At 42.1% G+C, this 21183-nt stretch overlaps 1 protein-coding gene and 1 long non-coding RNA gene across 27 annotated transcripts in view; one reads left to right on the top strand and one right to left on the bottom strand.

The window, feature by feature from the left end:
• Positions 1-21183, top strand: part of FHIT (fragile histidine triad diadenosine triphosphatase) — a 1286968-nt gene that overhangs the window by 1028255 nt on the left and 237530 nt on the right. The gene's annotated exons all lie outside the window — the stretch shown is intronic.
• On the bottom strand, positions 163-6577 carry LOC108391643 (uncharacterized). Of its 2 annotated transcripts, none has more exons than XR_012128676.1 (3): positions 5552-6577; positions 5239-5403; positions 163-5146 (listed from the first exon to the last, which is right to left on the bottom strand). It is a non-coding gene; the product is annotated as an uncharacterized lncRNA (long non-coding RNA). The 2 variants fall into 2 exon arrangements; XR_001851811.3 differs by having other exon boundaries at positions 163-3513.

Here is a 21183-nt window from a genome sequence, read left to right as displayed (position 1 = left end):
GTTGTGTGTTTTGTTCTGTGCTCTTTTTAGGAGTGCTCCCATCTAGAGCAGTCCCTGTAAGATGCCCTGTAGAGGTGGTTTGTGGGAAGCAAATTCCCTCAGCTTTTGCTTGTCTGGGAATTGTTTAATCCCGCCATCATATTTAAATGATAGTCATGCTGGATACAGTATCCTTGGTTCAAGGCCATTCTGTTTCATTGCATTGAATATATCATGCCATTCTCTTCTGGCCTGTAGGGTTTCTGTCGAGAAGTCTGATGTTAGCCTGATGGGTTTTCCTTTATAGGTGACCTTTTTCTCTCTAGCTGCCTTTAAAACTCTTTCCTTGTCCTTGATCCTTGCCATTTTAATTACTATGTGTCTTGGTGTTGTCCTCCTTGGATCCTTTCTGTTGGGGGTTCTGTGTAATTCCATGGTCTGTTCGATTATTTCCTCCCCCAGTTTGGGGAAGTTTTCAGCAATTATTTCTTCAAAGAGACTTGCTATCCCTTTTCCTCTTTCTTCTTCTTCTGGTGCCCCTATAATACAAATATTATTCCTTTTGGCTTGGTCACATAGTTCTCTTAGTGTTGTTTCATTCCTAGAGATCCTTTTATCTCTCTCTATGTCAGCTTCTATATGTTCCTGTTCTCTGGTTTCTATTCCTTCAACGGCCTCTTGCACCTTATCCATTCTGCTTATAAATCCTTCCAGGGATTGTTTCACTTCTGTGATCTCCTTCCTGACATCTGTGATCTCCCTCCGGACTTCATCCCACTGCTCTTGCATTTTTCTCTGCATCTCATCCCATTGCTCTTGCATTTTTCTCTGCATCTCTGTCAGCATGTTCATGATTTTTATTTTGAATTCTTTTTCAGGAGGACTGGTTAGTCTGTCTTCTTCTCAGGTGTTGTCTGTGATCTTTGCCTGTAGTTTTGCCTTTTCATGGTGATAGAGTTTGCAGAGCTGGTACGAGTGACGGCTGGAAGAGCTTTCCTTCTTGTTGGTTTGTGGCCTTCCTCTTCTGGGAGAACAGTGACCTCTAGTGGCTTGTGCTGGGCAGCTGTGTGCAGACAGGGCTTCTGCTTCCTGCCTGGCTGCTATGGAGTTTATCTCCGCTGTTGCTGTGGGCGTGGCCTGGTTGGGGCTGCTCCTCCAAAATGGTGGAGCCCCGTTGGAGGGGGAGCTGCCGGGAGGCTATTTATCTCCGTAGTGGGCCTCTGTGCTCCCTGTTGCCCAGGGGGTTAGAGTGCCCAGAGATCCCCAGATTCCCTGCCTCTGGACTAAGTGTCCCTCCCTGCCCCTTTAAGACTTCCAAAAAGCACTCTCCAAACCAAGACAACAACAGCAACAACGAAAGACGGAAAAAAAAAAAAGGAAAGAACATGTGATTTTCTTTGTCCTCAGGCGCCAGTCTCAGGCACCCACTCACCGGTCTTGCTGCCTTGTTTCCCTAGTATTGGGGTCCCTGTCCCTTTAAGGCTTCCATAAAGCACTCACCAAAAAAAAAAAAAAAAAGGGAGAAACGCGCGGTATTGTTTGTCCTCAGGCGCCGGTCTCAGGCACCCGCTCACTGGTCTTGCTGCCCTGTTTCCTTAGTATTTGGGTCCCTGTCCCCTTAAGGCTTCCAAGAAGCACTCGCCAACAACAACAAAAAAAACTCGCTCTCGTTTCTTTGTTCTCCCGCGTCGGCCTCAGGCACCCGCTCACCGGTCCTGCCGCCCTGTTTCCCTAGTGTCCAGGGCCCCGCGCATGCACTGTGTCTGCGCTCTGGTCCGGAAGGCTGGGGCTGGGTGCTCAGCAGTCCTGGGCTCCCTCTCCCTCCCTGCTGACTCCTCTCCTCCCGCCGGGAGCTGGGGTGATGGGCGCTCAGGTCCCGCCAGGCCGGGACTTGTATCTTACCCCCTTCACGAGGCGTTGGGTTCTCGCAGGTGTGGATGTGGTCTGAATGTTTTCCTGTGTCCTCTGGTCTCTATTTTAGGAAGAGTTGTCTTTGTTATATTTTCATAGATATATGTGGTTTTGGGAGGAGATTTCCACTGCTCTACTCACACTGCCATCCTGGCTCCGCCCCCAAAACATGAAGTTTTTAAAAATGTTTAAAGTCTTTTGGTGGCCTCACTTCCTCTGGTGTATCTTCCTCTTTTCTACAACTACTTCCTACATTTATATTGATAAGTTTGCCTCACTAAGTTCCTCTGGCTGCACATGTAGAGGCTCTCGAGGGGCAGCATGAGGAGTATTTCCACAGTCAGCTGTTTCTTCTATAACTTCGTGTATGTTTGATTCACATTTCAGTACCAGCATTATCACTTTTGGTTTCTTTGTTGCACTTTCATATTTGTTGGCCAGTTCCCTTTCTGATTGTCCATGTTTGTAAAATATCACCGGGTTTAATCGGTGGAAGACCAGGAAGCAGCACACCTTCATGCTTTGCTGGCTGTGTGTGACTGAATGACGGATGCACAGCGACTGATCACGGACAGACCCTGAAAGCCATGACGTGGTTGGTCACTGATCACCATGTGCTTCCTTCCAGTATTTACATAGTGGTTTGTGGACTGAAGGCTAGTAGTGAATTTGTACTTGGTGCAATGACTCGGAGGTAAATAAGCCATGGTCACTGAAATTTGAACTAGGTTGTTGGGGAACTAGTGTCATTTACCTAAGCAGCAGTCAGTAAAATTTGTGTGCATTCGAACCAAGTGAAATGAGGACTAACTGTAGTTCCCCAAAATTAAATATGAGAGAATTACACATAGCATCCAAATTTCCAGTTTTTCTTGGAACAAACAGCTAAGTAGTGTCTACCTACCTCGGGGCATGTGTATTCCCATTTGCCCCAGTCCTCACCACTCTGTTGCACCTCTCATGGCCTCTGTGTCTGTGCTGTCCAATGCCATAGCTACTAGCTATAGGTGGCCATTTACATTTTTAAAAGTTTACATTTAATTATTAATTTCAAAATTAAATATCATTAAAATTCAGTACTTCAGTCACACATGTCACATTTCAAGTGCTTAGTAGCCACACGGCACTTGTTGCTACTATATTGGATAGCCTACAATACAGAACATTCCCATTGTTGTCAAAGTTCCATTGCACAACACTGCGCTGTAGGCACTGATGTGTATCAGGTAAACTATTATGGATATAAGGATATCAGATACAGTGAAAATCCATAATACTAGTTGCTCTCAATTTGATTTTTTTCCCCATTTCATAGGGTAAGCTGACTTACCCATAGAGATTCTGACTTAAGAGTATCTTTTCAGGGAGAGGCTGGTGTTTTTTTCCACATAGAAACATTAATGACCATGCGATCTCTCTGTACCCTAGTATTTGAGGTTGCAGTCTACCTGGAGGAACATTTAGTCATCAATGAGAAATCGGATACACCTTTTTTAGCAACATTTGTGGAGATTCAAGCAATTCCTCCTTTCTTTTGAGCAACGATGCCAAGGATGGTGGTGGTGTTAGTGATGCTGATAATGAGAGAGATTGGGGCCAATATCCGATCCACGTGCCACAAGCCTGTTGGATAGCAAAGATGTGTTTTTATTATATGACATGTTTTGTATAAAGAAAATGGGAGTGAACTTTAGGATCCTGAAGGAGGGATGATAATATAAAAATGTAAAACTGTTATGAAATTACCAGAGCATCTCTTTCCACAATTTTTGCTTTCCTTAGGCACACTGAAGTATATTTTTTTTCAGTTAGACACAAAATGAAATTCAAATACGTAGAAATCTTGTGTTCAAGTTGGTGTTTTCATAGATCCTTTTAGGTTAGTGCACCTCATAATTTAAACATTAGGCAAACTGTAGCACGTGCTGTGCTTTCTAAACAGAATTTGAAAAATGATAGGCAGAGGAAAAGTTGCAAATCCTATACACCCTTAGATTTTGTAAAGATTTTCCCAGAGTTTTATGTTTTGAGTTTTTTGTTATTCTTGACAATAATGTTTTTAAGAATTCATGTAGTTAAAACTGGAGAGGAAGAAGGAATTGTAATTAGATACCTAATCTGTAGACCCTCCCTCCAAGACCCTACCTCCAGTGATGCTGTTCTGATGGGGAAGGAAAATACAGACAAAGCTAACGTGAGGGGACAGAGGTGGGTACGTGAGTTGAATATGGAAAACTGGGGGTGAAGTTTTAAATATGGAATGACTCAAGTTCTAGGTTCTAAATGCTATCTCTGGGGTTAGTGGCCAGCAGTATTTAAATCACATATGCACATTATGGTTGCAAAAAAGGTGTGCTGGACAGAGGCAGGCCCTTAAGGAATTTGCTTCTATTGACTTTTTCTTTTTTTAGGCAACCATTTGTTCAGCTTTTATTTTATGGTATGAAATACGCTACTATATTAAACAGTAAAGTTGGTCTAAATATTAACCCAACACTAACAAAACACCAAGCTAAGAGATTTGAGGAGGAAAGAGTGGCTTAGAAGGGGTTATTGGTTTGAAACCCTGTATTTGTGCATGCATTTCTCCCATTATTGTTTCAGAGATATCAGAGGCTTTTCTGTTCAATGGCAGTTGACTTTATTAGAAGAGTGTAAGAAGATGGAGAGAACAAAACTTTTCCTTTTACAGGCTTTGGAGGTTTAGGGATAAATGCTGAGCTCTATTTGCATACAAATCACTACCTTGAAAAAGCCTGCTTTCTTGACACTTCTTGCTGAAGTCGTTTTTTTTTTTAATTTATTTATTTTTAATGAATTGCCTCTGTTTTTAGAGGCTGCCTGATTAACGCATCCTAATCTGGAAACTACCAGAATGACATTAAAATGACTTTTGCTTCCTGTTTTGGAAACAATTGGAAATTACTTGCTACTCAAGAGTTTTTTGCTCTTGTGTTTTTCTGGTAGGATTTTCTGCATTTTTACTGTTGCAAATGATTTAGTCTATTCTTTAATTTTGAATGGATCGCACAGTCATCTTTATGTGGCCAGCTGCCTTTTGTGGGAAGAGACACATCTTAAATCGTTCATGGCTGCATCAGATTAAGATGACTTTAATGTTATGCCATTAAAAAAAAAACATCAAACTTCAGTTTCAGTTTGTCTTTTGTGGAGGGTTCATCCTAGGCACACATTGCTCAGATACAGAGTCAACCTTTTTCTTCACTCTTCCAGAGTGGGTCTCGTAGGTTCTAAACTAAAATGAATACAAGTGTGAACCTCTTTTTAATCCTTCTCTTCCATGACTACTTTCAAATAATTCTGCTTGTTTAAATCAGTGATTCTTACCTTAGTCGAGGTCAGGGCACCAGGAATGCTTTGCAAGGTAAAGACCACAGGAGAACAACGCATGTGGACACACCATTTTGCACAGTTTCAGGAGGTTACTAAAAGCCCTGGCATCCATCCACATCCCCAGGTTAGGAAAGTCTGTTTTCACTGGTTCTGGGAAATCTGTAAATGCAAAAAGGAAAGGGCTCTAAATGGTCTGTTGCATGAGTCCGCACCCCCATCTCCTGAATCACATCACTCTGCACCCACCTACACAAACCAGAACCCTCCAGTTCTCTGGGACCCCCTTCCTCCTTTGCCCCTCACCCACCTATAGTAAGTCCTGTTCTTGCCGCCTCTGGAATATATCTCAAGTTCTCTGCGTCTCTACTGCTGCTGCTGGAGTCCAGGTTTCTAGAATCTCTCACCAAGCCTCTGGGCAAGACATCCCCAGTGACCTGCAGCTTTCATCCTTGCTTTGATTGGATCTGTTTTTCTGCACAGCATTTAGAGTGATCGTTCTAAAAGGGAACTCAGTTTCTGTCATAAATCTCTACTGCCCACTGCCTGACAAGCATTACAGGCTTCCCCACGCACACAGAATTAATCCAAACGGCCAACTCGAGCTGTGGGGAGCCCTTGCGCTTTCTGACACTCCAGGCAGACAGACCAGGCTGGGTCCCGGTCGAGCGGTGTTGGCTTGGAAGCTTCTAGCATTATTGTGTCTTTACTTTCTCTTCTCAACCCTTGTCTCTTTCGCAAGATATAGAATGTTTTTATCTGTTTCTTGCCTTTTAACCTTCTAGAATGTATACGTTTGGAGGGGAGGGGATGTAGACGGCTGGTGTGGGCTGTATCATCAGTGTGTTAATACCTACCAGTAGGAGGCTCTTAATGCACACTTAATGAATAAATGAAAAATGCAGAGTCCTACAAAATGTTTTGGCTTTACCCTTTCCTCCAAGGTTTGGCTTTATGGTCTTCCTGCAGCAATTCATGGAGAAGGTCATTGATTGAGCACTTATTAAAAGCCTGACACTATGAAATGTTCGCATATCATTTGTTTCAGATTGCTAACACATGGAAGCCTGAATTCCGAGGGGGTGGGGTTAGTTCAGATATGCTCAGAAAAATTAGCATATTTAAGACTCTCTTTCTGTCTTTTTTTTTTTTTAAAGTGGAAAATAAAACTTTAAAACTTTTTTTTTGGTATAATTTTTCTACCATTACATGAAGAACATTATGTTTACTAGGCTCCCCCCTTAACCAAGTCACCCCCAGAAACTCAATTACAGTCACTGTCCATCAGCGTAGTAAGAGGCTATAGAAGCACTACTTGTCTTCTCTGTGTTGCACAGCCCTCCCTGTGCCCCCACACACATTATACATGCTATTCATAAGGACCCCTTTCTCCCCCCCCCTTATCCCTCCCTTCCCACCCATCCTCCCCAGTCCCTTTCCCTTTGGTAACTGTTAGTCCATTCTTGGGTTCTATGTTTCTGCTGTTGTTTTGTTCCTTCAGTTTTTTCTTTGTTCTTATTCTCCACATGTAAGTGAAATAATTTGGTACTTGTCTTTCTCTGCCTGGCTTATTTCACTGAGCATAATATCCTCTAGCTCCATCCATGTTGTTGCAAATGGTAGGATTTTTTTTCTTCTTATGGCTGAATAATATTCCATTGTGTATATGTACCACATCTTCTTTATCCATTCAACTACTGATGGACACTTGGGTTGTTTCCATTTCTTGGCTATTGTAAATAGTGCTGTGATAAACATAGGGGTGCATATGTCTTTTTTTTTAATTCTTTTTATTTTTACATGTGTGTACAATAGGTTTTTTTTTTTGAGAGGGCATCTCTCATATTTATTGATCAAATGGTTGTTAACAACAATAAAATTCTGTATAAGGGAGTCAATGCTCAATGCACCATCATTAATCCATCTCAAGCCTAATTCTCGACAGTCTCCAATCTTCTGAAGCATAATGAACAAGTTCTTACATGGTGAACAAATTCTTACATAGTGAATAAGTTCTTACATGGTGAACAATACAAGGGCAGTCACCACAGAAACTTTTGGTTTTGATCATGCATTATGAACTGTAAACAATCAGGTCAAATATGAATATTCATTTGATTTTTATACTTGATTTATATGTGGATCCCACATTTCTCCCTTTATTATTATTATTATTTTTATTTTTAATAAAATGCTGAAGTGGTAGGTAGATGCAAGATAAAGGTAGAAAACATAGTTTAGTATTGTAAGAGAGCAATTGTAGATGATCAGGTGTGTGCCTGTAGACTATGTGTTAATCCAAGCTAGACAAGGGCATTAAAACATCCACGGATGCAGAAGATTTCTCTCAAAACAGGGAGGTGAGGTTCTAAGCATCACCACTGTTGATCCCCAATTTCTCACCTGATGGCCCCCCTGTGACTGTTCCTGTCTTAGGTTGTTCCTCCCTTGAGGAATCTTACCCATCTCTGGCTAACCAGTCATCTTCCGGGGCCATACAGGGAAATGTAAATTTGGTAAGTGAGAGAGAAGCCATATTGTTTGAAAAGGTTAGCTTTTTACTTCTTTGCAGATTTATGCCCTGTGGCTTCTATGCCCAGCATTTGTCTTGAGGTATCTTTACCACTTGGAGGAATTATGATACTCCGTAAATTCGATATGAGGCATGAATTCTATTTAAGGGTTGTAATTACGAAGGAGAAGAAAAGCTATAGAGGTAGCAGACGGAAGAAAACATGGGAGGATTGATTATTTCTTTGACATATCTTCTTGTAGAGTAACTTAAGCATGTATAGCTTTTAACTACTAATTAAATTGTGCACACATATTAACATAATAGGAATACAGTTACATAACCAAAGCAGATCTATAATTACCAGCCATCTCCAGTGAAGCCAAGAAAACCAGTTAGGCATCCTAGGCATCTGTGAAAATTTGTCTATGATATGATGGATATTGTCCAACTATACTTGAACAATCTGAGAGAAATCAGACAAATTAAAACAACCCATTCCTGGGAACTGTTCACCTCCCATATGTTCTTTTAACAGTAGATAGTCTGTAGTCGTAAGATTTTGGAGCGCTGCAACTTGCACTTCTCCTTATTCTTGGTTGAGTTCCAACAGTAGAGATCCAGTCAAATTTGTTACTTTAATGAAAGCACAGGCCAGCTTAGATATCTCCTTCTTCATTCCAATGGCAAGTCCAGGAATTGGTGGGATGGATGCAGCTACAACTGCAGCATTGCCTGGATCTTAGTTGAGGTTTTTTGATGATCATCTTCTGGTATGAGTCTTCCAGAGAGTGATGATGTTGGAACTTCTTCTTCATATCGTATCTTAGTTCATTTTCTGAGTAGCCAAATTAGGCTTTGATCCTCTGTATAAACACAAACAGACCCTTTTCCCTCACTTTGATATGCCCTTTATACCATTGTGTAGAACTCAGTGGAGGTCACCACACAGGAACTGCTTTTTTTTTTGTTATGATTAATCTGCACTTAGATGACGAATATGATATTTACTAGGCTTTCCCCTATACCAGGTCCCCCCTATACACCCCTTTACAGTCACTGTCAATCAGCATAGCAAAATGTTGTAGAATCACTACTTGTCTTCTCTGTGTTGTACAGCCCTCCCCTTTCTCCCACCCCCCCATGCATGCTAATCTTAATACCCCCCTTCTTCTTCCCCCTCCTTATCCCTCCCTACACACCCATCCTCCCCAGTCCCTTTCCCTTTGGTACCTGTTAGTCCATTCTTGAGTTCTGTGATTCTGCTGTGGTTTAGTTCCTTCAGTTTTTCCTTTGTTCTTATACTCCACAGATGAGTGAAATCATTTGGTATTTCTCTTTCTCCACTTGGCTTATTTCACTGAGCATAATACCCTCCAGGTCCATCCATGTTGCTACAAATGGTAGGATTTGCCCTCTTCTTATGGCTGAGTAGTATTCCATTGTGTATATGTACCACATCTTCTTTATCCATTCATCTACCGATGGACATTTAGGTTGCTTCCAATTCTTGGCTATTGTAAATAGTGCTGCGATAAACATAGGGGTGCCTCTGTCTTTCTCAAACTTGATTGCTGCATTCTTAGGGTAAATTCCTAGGAGTGGAATTCCTGGGTCAAATGGTAGGTCTGTTTTGAACATTTTGATGAACCTCCATACTGCTTTCCACAATGGTTGAACTAGCTTACATTCCCACCAGCAGTGTAGGAGTGTTCCCCTTTCTCCACAGCCTCGCCAACATTTGTTGTTGTTTGTCTTTTGGATGGCAGCCATCCTTACTGGTGTGAGGTGATACCTCATTGTAGTTTTAATTTGCATTTCTCTGATAATTAGGGATGTGGAACATCTTTTCATGTGTCTGTTGGCCATCTGTATTTCTTTTTTGGAGAACTGTCTGTTCAGTTCCTCTGCCCATTTTTTAATTGGGTTATTTGTTTTTTGTTTGTTGAGGTGTGTGAGCTCTTTATATATTCTAGACATCAAGCCTTTATCGGATCTGTCATTTTCAAATATATTCTCCCATACTGTAGGGTTCCCTTTTGTTCTATTGATGGTGTCTTTTGCTGTACAGAAGCTTTTCAGCTTAATATAGTCCCACTTGGTCATTTTTGCTGTTGTTTTCCTTGCCTGGGGAGATATGTTCAAGAAGAGGTCACTCATGTTTATGCCTAAGAGGTTTTTGCCTATGTTTTTTTCCAAGAGTTTAATGGTTTCATGACTTACATTCAGGTCTTTGATCCATTTTGAATTTACTTTTGTGTATGGGGTTAGACAATGCTCCAGTTTCATTCTGCTACATGTAGCTGTCCAGTTTTGCCAGCACCATCTGTTGAAGAGACTGTCATTTTGCCATTGTATGTCCATGGCTCCTTTATCAAATATTAATTGACCATATATGTTTGGGTTCATGTCTGGAGTCTCTAATCTGTTCCACTGGTCTGTGGCTCTGTTCTTGTGCCAGTACCAAATTGTCTTGATTACTATGGCTTTATAGTAGAGCCTGAAGTTGGGGAGTGAGATCCCCCCCTACTTTATTCTTCATTTTCAGGATTGCTTTGGCTATTCGGGGTCTTTGGTGTTTCCATATGAATGTTTGAATTATTTGTTCCAGTTCATTGAAGAATGTTGCTGGTAATTTGATAGGGATTGCATCAAATCTGTATATTGCTTTGGGCAGGATGGCCATTTTGATTATATTAATTCTTCCTAGCCATGAGCAGGGGATGAGTTTCCATTTGTTAGTGTCCCCTTTAATTTCTCTTAAGAGTGACTTGTATTTTTCGGGGTATAGGTCTTTCACTTCTTTGGTTAGGTTTGTTCCTAGGTATTTTATTCTTTTTGATGCAATTGTGAATGAAATTGTTTTTACTGATTTCTCTTTCTACTCATTCATTGTTAGTGTATAGGAAAGCTACAGATTTCTGTGTGTTAGTTTTGTATCCTGCAACTTTGCTGTATTCCGATATCAGTTCTAGTAGTTTTGGAGTGGAGTCTTTAGGGTTTTTTATGTACAATATCATATCATCTGCAAATAGTGACAGTTTAACTTCTTCTTTACCAATCTGGATTCCTTGTATTTCTTTGTTTTGTTTGATTGCCATGGCTAGGACCTCTAGTACTATGTTAAATAACAGTGGGGAGAGTGGGCATCCCTGTCTAGTTCCCAATCGCAGAGGAAATGCTTTCAGCTTCTCGCTGTTCAGTATAATGCTGGCTGTGGGTTTATCATATATGGCCTTTATTATGTTGAGGTACTTGCCCTCTATTCCCATTTTGCTGAGAGGTTTTATCACGAATGGATGTTGAATTTTGTCAAATGCTTTTTCAGCATCTATGGAGATGATCGTGTGGTTTTTGTCTTTCTTTTTGTTGATGTGGTGGATGATGTTGATGGATTTTTGAATGTTGTACCATCCTTGCATCCCTGGGATGAATCCCACTTGGTCATGGTGTATGATCATTTTGATATGCTGTTCAATTCTGTTTGCTATTATTTTGTTGAGTATTTTTGCATCTACATTCATCAGGGATATTGGTCTGTAATTTTCTTTTTTGGTGGAGTCTTTGCCTGGTTTTGGTATTAGGGTGATGTTGGCTTCATAGAATGAGTTTGGGAGTATTCCCTCCTCTTCTATTTTTTGGAAAACTTGAAGGAGAATTTATTTCTAGTTTTATACCTTTGTGGTCTGAAAAGTTAGTTGGTAGAATTTCAATCTTTTGGAATTTACTGAGGCTCTTTTTGTGAGCTAGTATGTGGTCTCTTCTGGAGAATGTTCCATGTGCACTTGAGAAGAATGTATATCCTGTTGCTTTTGGATGTAGAGTTCTATAAATGTCTATTAGGTCCATCTGTTCTAGTGTGTTGTTCAGTGCCTCTGTGTCCTTACTTATTTTCTGCCTGTTGGATCTATCCTTTGGGGTGAGTGGTGTGTTGATGTGTCCTAAAATGAATGCATTGCAGTCTATTTCCCACTTTAGTTCTATTAGTATTTGTTTCACATATGCTGGTGCTCCTGTGTTGGGTGCATATATATTTAGAATGGTTATATCCTCTTGTTGGATTGAGCCCTTTATCATTATGTAGTGTCCTTCTTTATCTCTTGTTACTTTCTTTGTTTTGAATTCTATTTTGTCTGATATTAGTACTGCAACCCCTGCTTTCTTCTCACTGTTGTTTGCCTGAAATATGTTTTTCCATCCCTTGACTTTTAGTCTTTGCATGTCTTTGGGTTTGAGGTGAGTTTCTTGTAAGCAGCATATAGATGGGTCTTGCTTTTTCATCCATTCTATTACTCTGTGTCTTTTGATTGGTGCATTAAGTCCATTTACATTTAGGGTGACTATTGAGAGATATGTACTTATTGCCATTGCAGGCTTTAGATTCGTGGTTACCAAAGGTTCAAGGTTAGCTTCTTTAGTATCTTACTGCCTAACTTAGCTCACTTATTGAGCTATTATATACACTGTCTGGAGATTCTTTTCTTCTCTCCCTTATTATTCCTCCTCCTCCATTCTTCATATGTTTTGTGTTTTGTTCTGTGCTCTTTCTAGGAGTGCTCCCATCTAGAGTAGTCCCTATAAGATGCCCTGTAGAGGTGGTTTGTGGGAAGCAAATTCCCTCAGCTTTTGCTTGTCTCGGAGTTGTTTAATTCCGCCATCATATTTAAATGATAGTCGTGCTGGATACAGTATCCTTGGTTCAAGGCCCTTCTGTTTCATTGCATTGAATATATCATGCCATTCTCTTCTGGCCTGTAGGGTTTCTTTCGAGAGGTCTGATGTTAGCCTGATGAGTTTTCCTTTATAGGTGACCTTTATCTCTCTAGCTGCCTTTAAAACTCTTTCCTTGTCCTTGATCCTTGCCATTGTAATTATTATGTGTCTTGGTGTTGTCCTCCTTGGATCCTTTCTGTTGGGGGTTCTGTGTATTTCCGTGGTCTGTTCGATTATTTCCTCCCCCAGTTTGGGGAAGTTTTCAGCAATTATTTCTTCAAAGACACTTTCTATCCCTTTTCCTCCCTCTTCTTCTTCTGGTACCCCTGTAATGTGTATATTGTTCCTTTTGGATTGGTCACATAGTTCTCTTAGTATTGTTTTGTTCCTGGAGATCCTTTTATCTCTCTCTATGTCAGCTTCTATATGTTCCTGTTCTCTGGTTTCTATTCCTTCAATGGCCTCTTGCATCTTATCCATTCTGCTTATAAATCCTTCCAGCATTTGTTTCACTTCTTTAATCTCCTTCCTGGCATCTGTGATCTCCCTCCGGACTTCATCCCATTGCTCTTGCATTGTTCTCTGCATCTCTGTCAGCATGTTCATGATTTTTATTTTGGATTCTTTTTCAGGAAGACTGGTTAGGTCTGTCTCCTTCTCAGGTGTTGACTCTGTGATCTTTGTCTGCCTGTAGTTTTGCCTTTTCATGGTGATAGAGATAGTTTGCAGAGCTGGTACGAGTGACAGCTGGGAGAGCTTTCCTTCTTGTTGGTTTGTGGCCTTCCTCTTCTGGGAGAATAGTGACCTCTAGTGGCTTGTGCTGGGCAGCTGTGCGCAGACAGGGCTTATGCTTCCTGCCCGGCTGCTGTGGAGTTTATCTCCGCTGTTGCTTTGGGCGTGGCCTGGCTCCGGCTGCTGCTCCAAAATGGTGAAGCCCCATTGGAGGGGGATTGGCCGGGAGGCTATTTATCTCTGTGAGAGGTCTCTGTGCTCCCTGTTGCCCAGGGGGTTAGAGTACCCAGAGAACCCGATATTCCCTGCCTGTCGACTAACCAAAAGAACAGCAACAAAATAAATAAATAAATAAATAATTTTTTTAAAAAAGAAAAAAGTATGATTTTCTTTGTTCTCCAGTGTTGGCCTCAGGCATCTGCTCCCCAGTCCTGCCACCCTGTTTCCCTAGTATCCAGGACCCCACTTATGCACTGTGTCTGTGCTCTGGTCCGGATCACTGGGGCTGGGTGTTCAGCAGTCCTGGGCTTTTTCTCCCTCCCTGCTGACTCCTCTCCTCCCTCTGGGAGCCGGGGGGAGGGGTGCTCGGGTCCCGCCGGGCTGGGGCTTGTATCTTACCCCCTTCGCGAGGCGCTGGGTTCTCTCAGGTGTGTATGTGGTCTGGATGTTGTCCTGTGTCCTCTAGTCTCTATTTTAGGAAGAGTTGTCTTTGTTATATTTTCATAGATATATGTGGTTTTGGGAGGAGATTTCTGCTGCTCTACTCATGCTGCCATCTTGGCTCCACCCCCTCTTTCTGTCTTTTGAGATACATAATTTTTCTCTTAATCTTTGTATTTCTCACAAAAGAGGTTTCATCCTTGTTTCTGAAAAAGCATAATGTTATTTCCAGATCTTCCCAACCTCCAGGGAGTTAATGGTCTACAACTTTTCTGTTCAAAATGTAAGCACTGCCTTGATGTGTGTGGGGAAGGGCATCTTATATTGAGTTTTTCTGTGCCTTTAGCTGGGTCTCTTTTAGATTAAAAATCCAGGGCTAAGGCCCCCTGCCTCCCATCCCCTAGCCCAGTGTTGTGTATTTCCTTCAGTTATTTTCAAGTAAGTAAGTTGATTCTGATCTGATTAAATAGTCTCTTAAGACACTACAGTCTCTGAAACATTTTGAATAATTCCTTGTAAGAAAGAATTGTTTCTCAGTTTAGTCAATGAATAGATATGCATGCCATAACTTTCACCAAATATTCGTTGATGGCCTACTGCGCCTTATACACTGTGCACAGCACCAGGATTGCCAGCTGAACCTACTGTAGGGAGTATTTCCTATCTTCTGAGAATAATCCCTTTTTACGTCTTTTTCCTTCTTTCGTACCTCGCATTTCCTGTTTCTTTCCTTCCAGTAGAAAGTCCGTGCTGTTCCATATGACTGGTTGGGGCCCCCTTTGCCCTCACCTGGTATCTGAGCTGTCATGTGTAGGGCGCTTCACTGGCTGGCCCAGCTGCCCTGAAGAGCTGAAGGAATTTGGCATTTCTGGTGGCTCTGGAGAAGCACACACAAATTCAAGGTTGGGATCCATGCTTTCCAGAACTTGATGGAACTGGCCGTGGAAGGACTCTGCCTGTATGTGGTTCAGGTTTCAGTCTGGCCACCCGGTGGAAGCAGATGCCCAAGGCATGCTCTCCTCATTCACACCCTGGGAGAGTATAACGTGTACACGGTAAAGTGCTGTTAAATTACTTATCTTGCCTGTTGTTTTCCAGTAGATCTCCAATGAACTGCAGATCTTTAGCTCTACTTTCTCATCTGTACTAGAATAAAAATCTTCTCACACAGAGTTTTTGAAGTGATTCTCGCAGGAGAGTATAAATGTAGTTTTTTAAAAAAATGTCACTGGGGATAATCCTTAAATATTTCTTTCAGCCTCTGAGTGCACTTTATTCCTTTTCTATTGCAATACTCTTCCAACTCTTTAACACCTAAGAGTGTTTTTTAATATTCTCATCACAGTGTATCCCCCCCTCCACATTGGCACATTAGGGAGAGATATTTCTGAGAGACCATAACTTCCTTTTTCCATATTCTCTTAACCAGAATTGTCTAAATCCATAAACCTCCATATATCTCCCAGATAAGACCAATAATACTAGATTTTCATAATGGAGACTCAGAGGTGTTGCAAGACCTAGAAATGACTTCCATGTCATTAGGAAAGGCGGAATGGGAGTCTTGGGGGACACATTTTTATTGCTTTCTAATTGAAGAATGGCAGATACCTGATATGCACACTGACACTGTCTCTCCGATCGCAGCCAAAACTAATAAACCTCTCCATTCTTCCCCCCTGATCCCAATGGGGGCCTCAGAATGCATTTCAACATACTACTCAAAGCAGCTGCTGCAAGTAAGGTGGCCTTAGCAAAACAGACAAAACCTACCTAATAGACTTGCTCTAGTCACTGTGAGAACACATGTTGGGCAGACCTCCGGCTGACCTGTAGCACTGGTCCAGCCCAGGTGCATACTCAGCATGACCGATTGCCATGGAGAGGGGCTGAGAGCTTTGGGGTCTCATACAAACCGTTAAGCACCCTAGTCTGTAAGTGACATCTGTCCCTTCCACTCACAGCTCCTTGGCCGGAATTCCTTCAGCCTCACGCACCCACAGGATGTGGGATGTATGATCCTCTCACGCGCCTGAATGTGGCAAGCACCTGAGCTGCCTGGCAGCCAGCACTAATGACTGCTGTGCTCCATGCAATGCGTGTTAATGCTCAGCTTCTCAGAATATTCCTTTTAGCAGAATGGCCTCCTGCTTTGACCATGTGATCAGTAGGATGCACAGTGCCTTTATTGTGCAGAAAGAAGAAATCCTCTTCTGGCATCTCTATGTTTAGGTAAACGATGCTCAGGGTTCCCAAAGAACTCCCCCTGGAACGTTTGTCCTATGCAATGTTCTGCAAAACAAACAAAATAATGGTAAGTTTTTTTGTTAAACAAACATGACAAATGCTGCGAAGTATCTCTCCTTTTTGAAAAGGCAGGATGCAGATTAGCACATTAAATATTCTGATGAGTACTGCTGTGAAGAAACCTGTTTTACTCCATTTCATTCAGTATTCTTTAATCTTCTTTGACTGCAAGATTTTTTTTCTTCTGTGTAATGTCTAATAACGTCTCTTGGAGGCAGGGTTCTGGTGAGCCACTATGGTAAACACTGCAGTGGGCCCCCGGAAACATCTGTGACCTTGGGAGGCATTGAACGACATAGATGACCTCACCACATGGCCCGAGCCAGGGTTTCTCACTTTTTAACTGAGTGATGTTGGGTATGTATGTAGTGGAACTATTCTGCTTCCGTTTCTGAATGTGGAAAAAATGGGGGTGATATTCACCTGAAAGGGTTACTGATGATCACTAGGACATCATAGGCAACAAACAAATGCTACATATTCCTTCCTCCCCATTCTGATATTATTCACGGTCCCCCACATATTTAGTATAATAGAAGCATAGCTTTTCCAATTCTGATTCTCTTATGATAATCAACATACGACTCCTTTCTCTTGAAAATTCCATGGCCTGATATGTGATATTTAAACCAAAAATCTGCACCACAGAGCTGCCGGCTGGCTGCAGGCTCCTCTCACAATTTAACTCTCATTGAAAACTGTCTGTCCACTTCCCCCTATGAAGGTGACTCTCACCTCTGAGCGTCCAGATGGTGCAGACGTTTTTGGGGATTGCTCCAGGGAGATCTGTCTAGAGATGGATACCTGGCTTTTCTTCCTCCAGATGATGAAGGGCTGACCATCTCTTTGGCCCAAAGCATTGTCCCAGACAAAATATGAGAATTCTAGTGGCTACTTAGGAGATACTTGCCCTGAGATCCAGGTATGAGCTGAGTACTGTTGTTATCTTAATCATGCTGCCCTGGGATTTATCATATTCTGGGAATCAAATTTGCTTAAAATTATATTCATGCCATCTATGCTTACAGCTGATGAATACCTCATGAAGTCTTCACTGACTTACTGAAGTGGGTATGTTAATCCAGTGAGGACAGGTGTGGGCCAAACTGGCAAGATGCCTCTCCAGAACTGTGTTTCTTAGTTTGGGGGGTGGGATGTCTACCTTTCTACTAAGAGAATTTGCAGAACAGCCTACATTGCAAATAGTAGACTACTTTGTGTGATGCCACCTATCTTGATTCAAAGCTCTGCAACCATGCTGTTTAAATCAAATAAATTGAATCTTCTCTTAAGAAATACCTCACGATGTATTCTGCTGTTTTTTGTTTACTAAGTGACATTAAGAATTATCTTAAACATCGCAAGGACTGGGATTATTTGTTAGAGCAGGTCATTCATTACACAAGATCTGCAGAGCAAACCAGAAGGTTCCTGGCTTCCACGGAGCTACATCCTGATCTAAAGTAGCGATGAATACAGCATCTTCTTCCTTCTTAGTTCGAAGAATGGCTAATTCTTCATCATATTATTTGATACTGACTTACTCCATATTCATATATGCTCTCGCTAATCAGCCTCATCAGAATCAGTGATATTTTGATGGTTTGATTTATTTTAGTGACTTTCAGATTCTGAATCCCTAGAATAGATCAGATATAGAAAAATAAATGGGAGCAAGTCTGAGCAACTCTGAGAATAATATTCTGCTGTCCTCTTTAATTAATCATCCAAATCAGTACATTTCCATTTCTCTGTCATGACTCTGTATTCAAATAGTTCATAATTGTCATGGAAAGGCTCATAAAATTATTTTTTAAATCATCCATTATTATCCCTGAGTGAATTCTGAACTTACCAAGTTTATTTTGAATGAAAGTGTAGCAACATAAAGGTCATTGGGTGTAACTGGGTAGATTCTCACTCATATACAGCACCTCACTTTGTTCTTTAACCCACCAGGGCCCTTGCAATGATTTTTGTGGCTCCTGCAGCACTGTGGGAGGTTCCAGAAATGAAACACGAGTCTTGTGTTACATGCCTACTTTAACTGGTGGTGACGGTTCCAAGATCAGGATTGAGCAGAATTCTGAGTCTTTGTGGTTCTGAGTCTTTGCGAATTATGTCATTGTTTATTGACATCGGTCACAGATTTAGTGTTGGTACATTGTGGAAAGGTGCAGTGTTCTGCCATCTCATGTAATGGGAGGAGCTTTGATTTGAGGAGCCGAACAGCTGCATTTCAATTCCAGTGGTGCCCCAACTCACCAGGGCCTTTGAGCAAATCAATTTAACCTTTCTAATCCTCCCCCCGTTTTTTCAGCTACTAAGGAAGATATTGGAGTAGATAATGTTTAAGATCCATCCTAGCTTTAAAATGCTATGGCTGTATATACTCACTAGGACCTCCCTGTTCATTTTCATAGAATCCCCAGAACTTCTTTTCCGAGTTGCCACCTGCAGTGGACTGTTAGGATGAGGACCCCCCTCACCACCCCGTGCAACCTGACTTGTACACCCATACCTCTTTTCAGTGTGATCTCTCCGTTCCTCCTCTCAGGAGATGGTATCTAGTTCTCTACCTTGAACCTAGGCTGCCTTGCAGATCCCCTTTGACCAACAGAAGGTGGGAGAACTTAAACCTTAAGAAGCACTGGAGATTCCGCCTCTGCACTGGGATGAAAGAGCACATAGAGCGAGCAGCCCAACGGGCGCAGGTGAGTCCGGCCCCGTGCCTACCTGCCAACGGAGAGCAGTTGCATTGAGTGAGCCCGGTGAGACTGGTGGCAGAAACCACCCTCGGAACAGTGATGAGAAAACAAATCAGAGCTATGCTGACCCGCCGTGTTTGTGCTGGTTGTCACTCTACAGCAACAGATAAGGGATTCAGAAGCTGGGAGTCTGTCAGTGGCTCTCCTGGGTCTGGAAGGCCTGACAGCTGGGGCTGAGCTACCAGCTGAGGTCCCTTAGTTCTTCTCCATGGGGCTAATGTTCTCTAGCAGGCTAGCTGGGCCCTTCAGGTATCTTGGTTCTCAGGATTCCAAGAGAGAGACCAAAAAAAAAAACAGAATTGCAAAGTCTGTTAAGTCCTGACACCGGAAAGTCAAATAGCAAAACTTGAGGCACACTTCACTAACCAGAGGAAGCCACAAGGCTGGCCCGAGTTCAAGGACAGGGGTGATGGACTCCAGCTCTCGGTGAGCAGAGGAGCAGTGACACTTGGCAGAGGGGCGTGAAGAATGGGAGGGGAATTTGGAGTCATATGTGTAAATCAGCAATGACTTGAGGTACTTGACTAGTGCAAAGACGCCATCTGATTGGTTCCTTTCATTGTATGTGTTCTGGGTTAAGAGTGTGGCAGCAACAGCTTGGCACAGGGCCTGGCAGGTTGCCACACCACTTTAACATGGCAAAAACATCCGAAGTGTTTATTTACATCCAAAAGGACAGAGACAATCACTTCTAGCTGGTGATGGGAGTGGAGAGGCCAAGGGAAAGAAAAGGCATTAACCAAGTTCCTGGTAGTCCTCGGTGCTGTAAATGATGCTCTTTGCAAGTCAGTGGCTCCCAGTCATTATACTGGGGGACAACAAAGGGATTTCTTAGTTTATCTGACAAGCTGATCCACCAATGTTGACGGTAATACCTGATCTTCCTCCAGAGTTGGCCAGCCCATGGCAGTCGAAGCTATCTTGAAGCAATCCGAGCTTCAAGGTAATCCAAAGATGGAAAAGAGCCACAAATGCAGGCTCTGCCTCCTTCCTTCCTTTCTCCCACTGCATCCCTAGTGCAGAACGGTCCTCTCCTTCTTGATCCACTTGCTCACAGTCCCCTGTTAGGATGAGGCCATGCTCACTAAACCCTCTGTTCTGGACCGGCTCCCTTCCACCATGCGACTCTGAGTCTCCTCTGCTTTCTTCATGAGAGACTAGGTGTCTCCCAGGCTTTCAGCAATTTTGCATAGTAGCTTTGTATTTCATTAACCCATGATTCTCTTCCATGAGCAGAGGGATTCTGGGAATGCTGGGCACACTTTTAATAAGAGGGATGGTAGAGACTGAGTCAGAGAAGGTCTAGAAAGTTTAACATCACATTGGCTAGTATCATGGAATTTGGAATCAGACAGGCTTGGGTTGAATTCTCGTCTTAGTCTGGCACTGGGTGTGCTGTCTTGCACATGTTTGTTATTTTCTGTAGGCTGTAATTTCCTCATCTCCAAAATAGGAATTATAATAGTGCTTTATGGGTTTCTTGGAAATACTCGGTAAATGAGAGTACATATATAAATGGAACAGTGGTTTAGACCAAAGGAGGGATGGCTGACAACTTTCTGTGAAGAAACCATCAGTTGCTAAGTCATTTTCAAGGACAGATTTTGGTCCAAATTTGGAGACAGAGTTTCTGATTTTAGAAAATTGAAATGCAAGACTACATTGGAAAGTTTATCTAACACCCTTAGGCGGAGATAGATTCTGCCCCCTCTGTGTTCACACAACATTCTGTACTAATTTCTATCAATAGCCCTCATCTCTCTGTGTTATAATGATCTGTTTATATTACACAGTGGTTTAGGACATAAGGGTGTAAACCCTTCAAGGTCAGTTAGTCTCTCATATTCATCCTGGCATCCTAAATTCTAGCACAAACCCCAGACTAAAAGGAGGCCCAGTTGTGGGATGGATGAATGCATAGATTGCACCAACCCTGGCTGAATGACTCTCAAGTCAGTGAAATCCATTTGAAGTCTCGTCGGCACTAAGAAGTCTTGGACTGCCCTTGACCATGAGGAATCTTTTTGTTGATCATAGGAACTAAATTGTCATTATTGCCATTCTCTACTTTTACAAAAAAAAATCCTGCTGTTACTAAATAGATGTCTCTACTTAGATTATAGGGCAAGACCAGAAGCTATTGGATAATTTCTTTCCCAGGTTTTCATACATGATGAGTACTGGATAAACACATACTAAATTTAGTTGAGTAGATCAATTTCTTGAGCATCATCATGTGTATTGACTGAA

Source organism: Manis javanica, chromosome 3 (assembly GCF_040802235.1).
Source record: "Manis javanica isolate MJ-LG chromosome 3, MJ_LKY, whole genome shotgun sequence".
NCBI lineage: Eukaryota > Metazoa > Chordata > Mammalia > Pholidota > Manidae > Manis > Manis javanica.
This window is presented reverse-complemented; position numbering and strand designations above follow the sequence as displayed.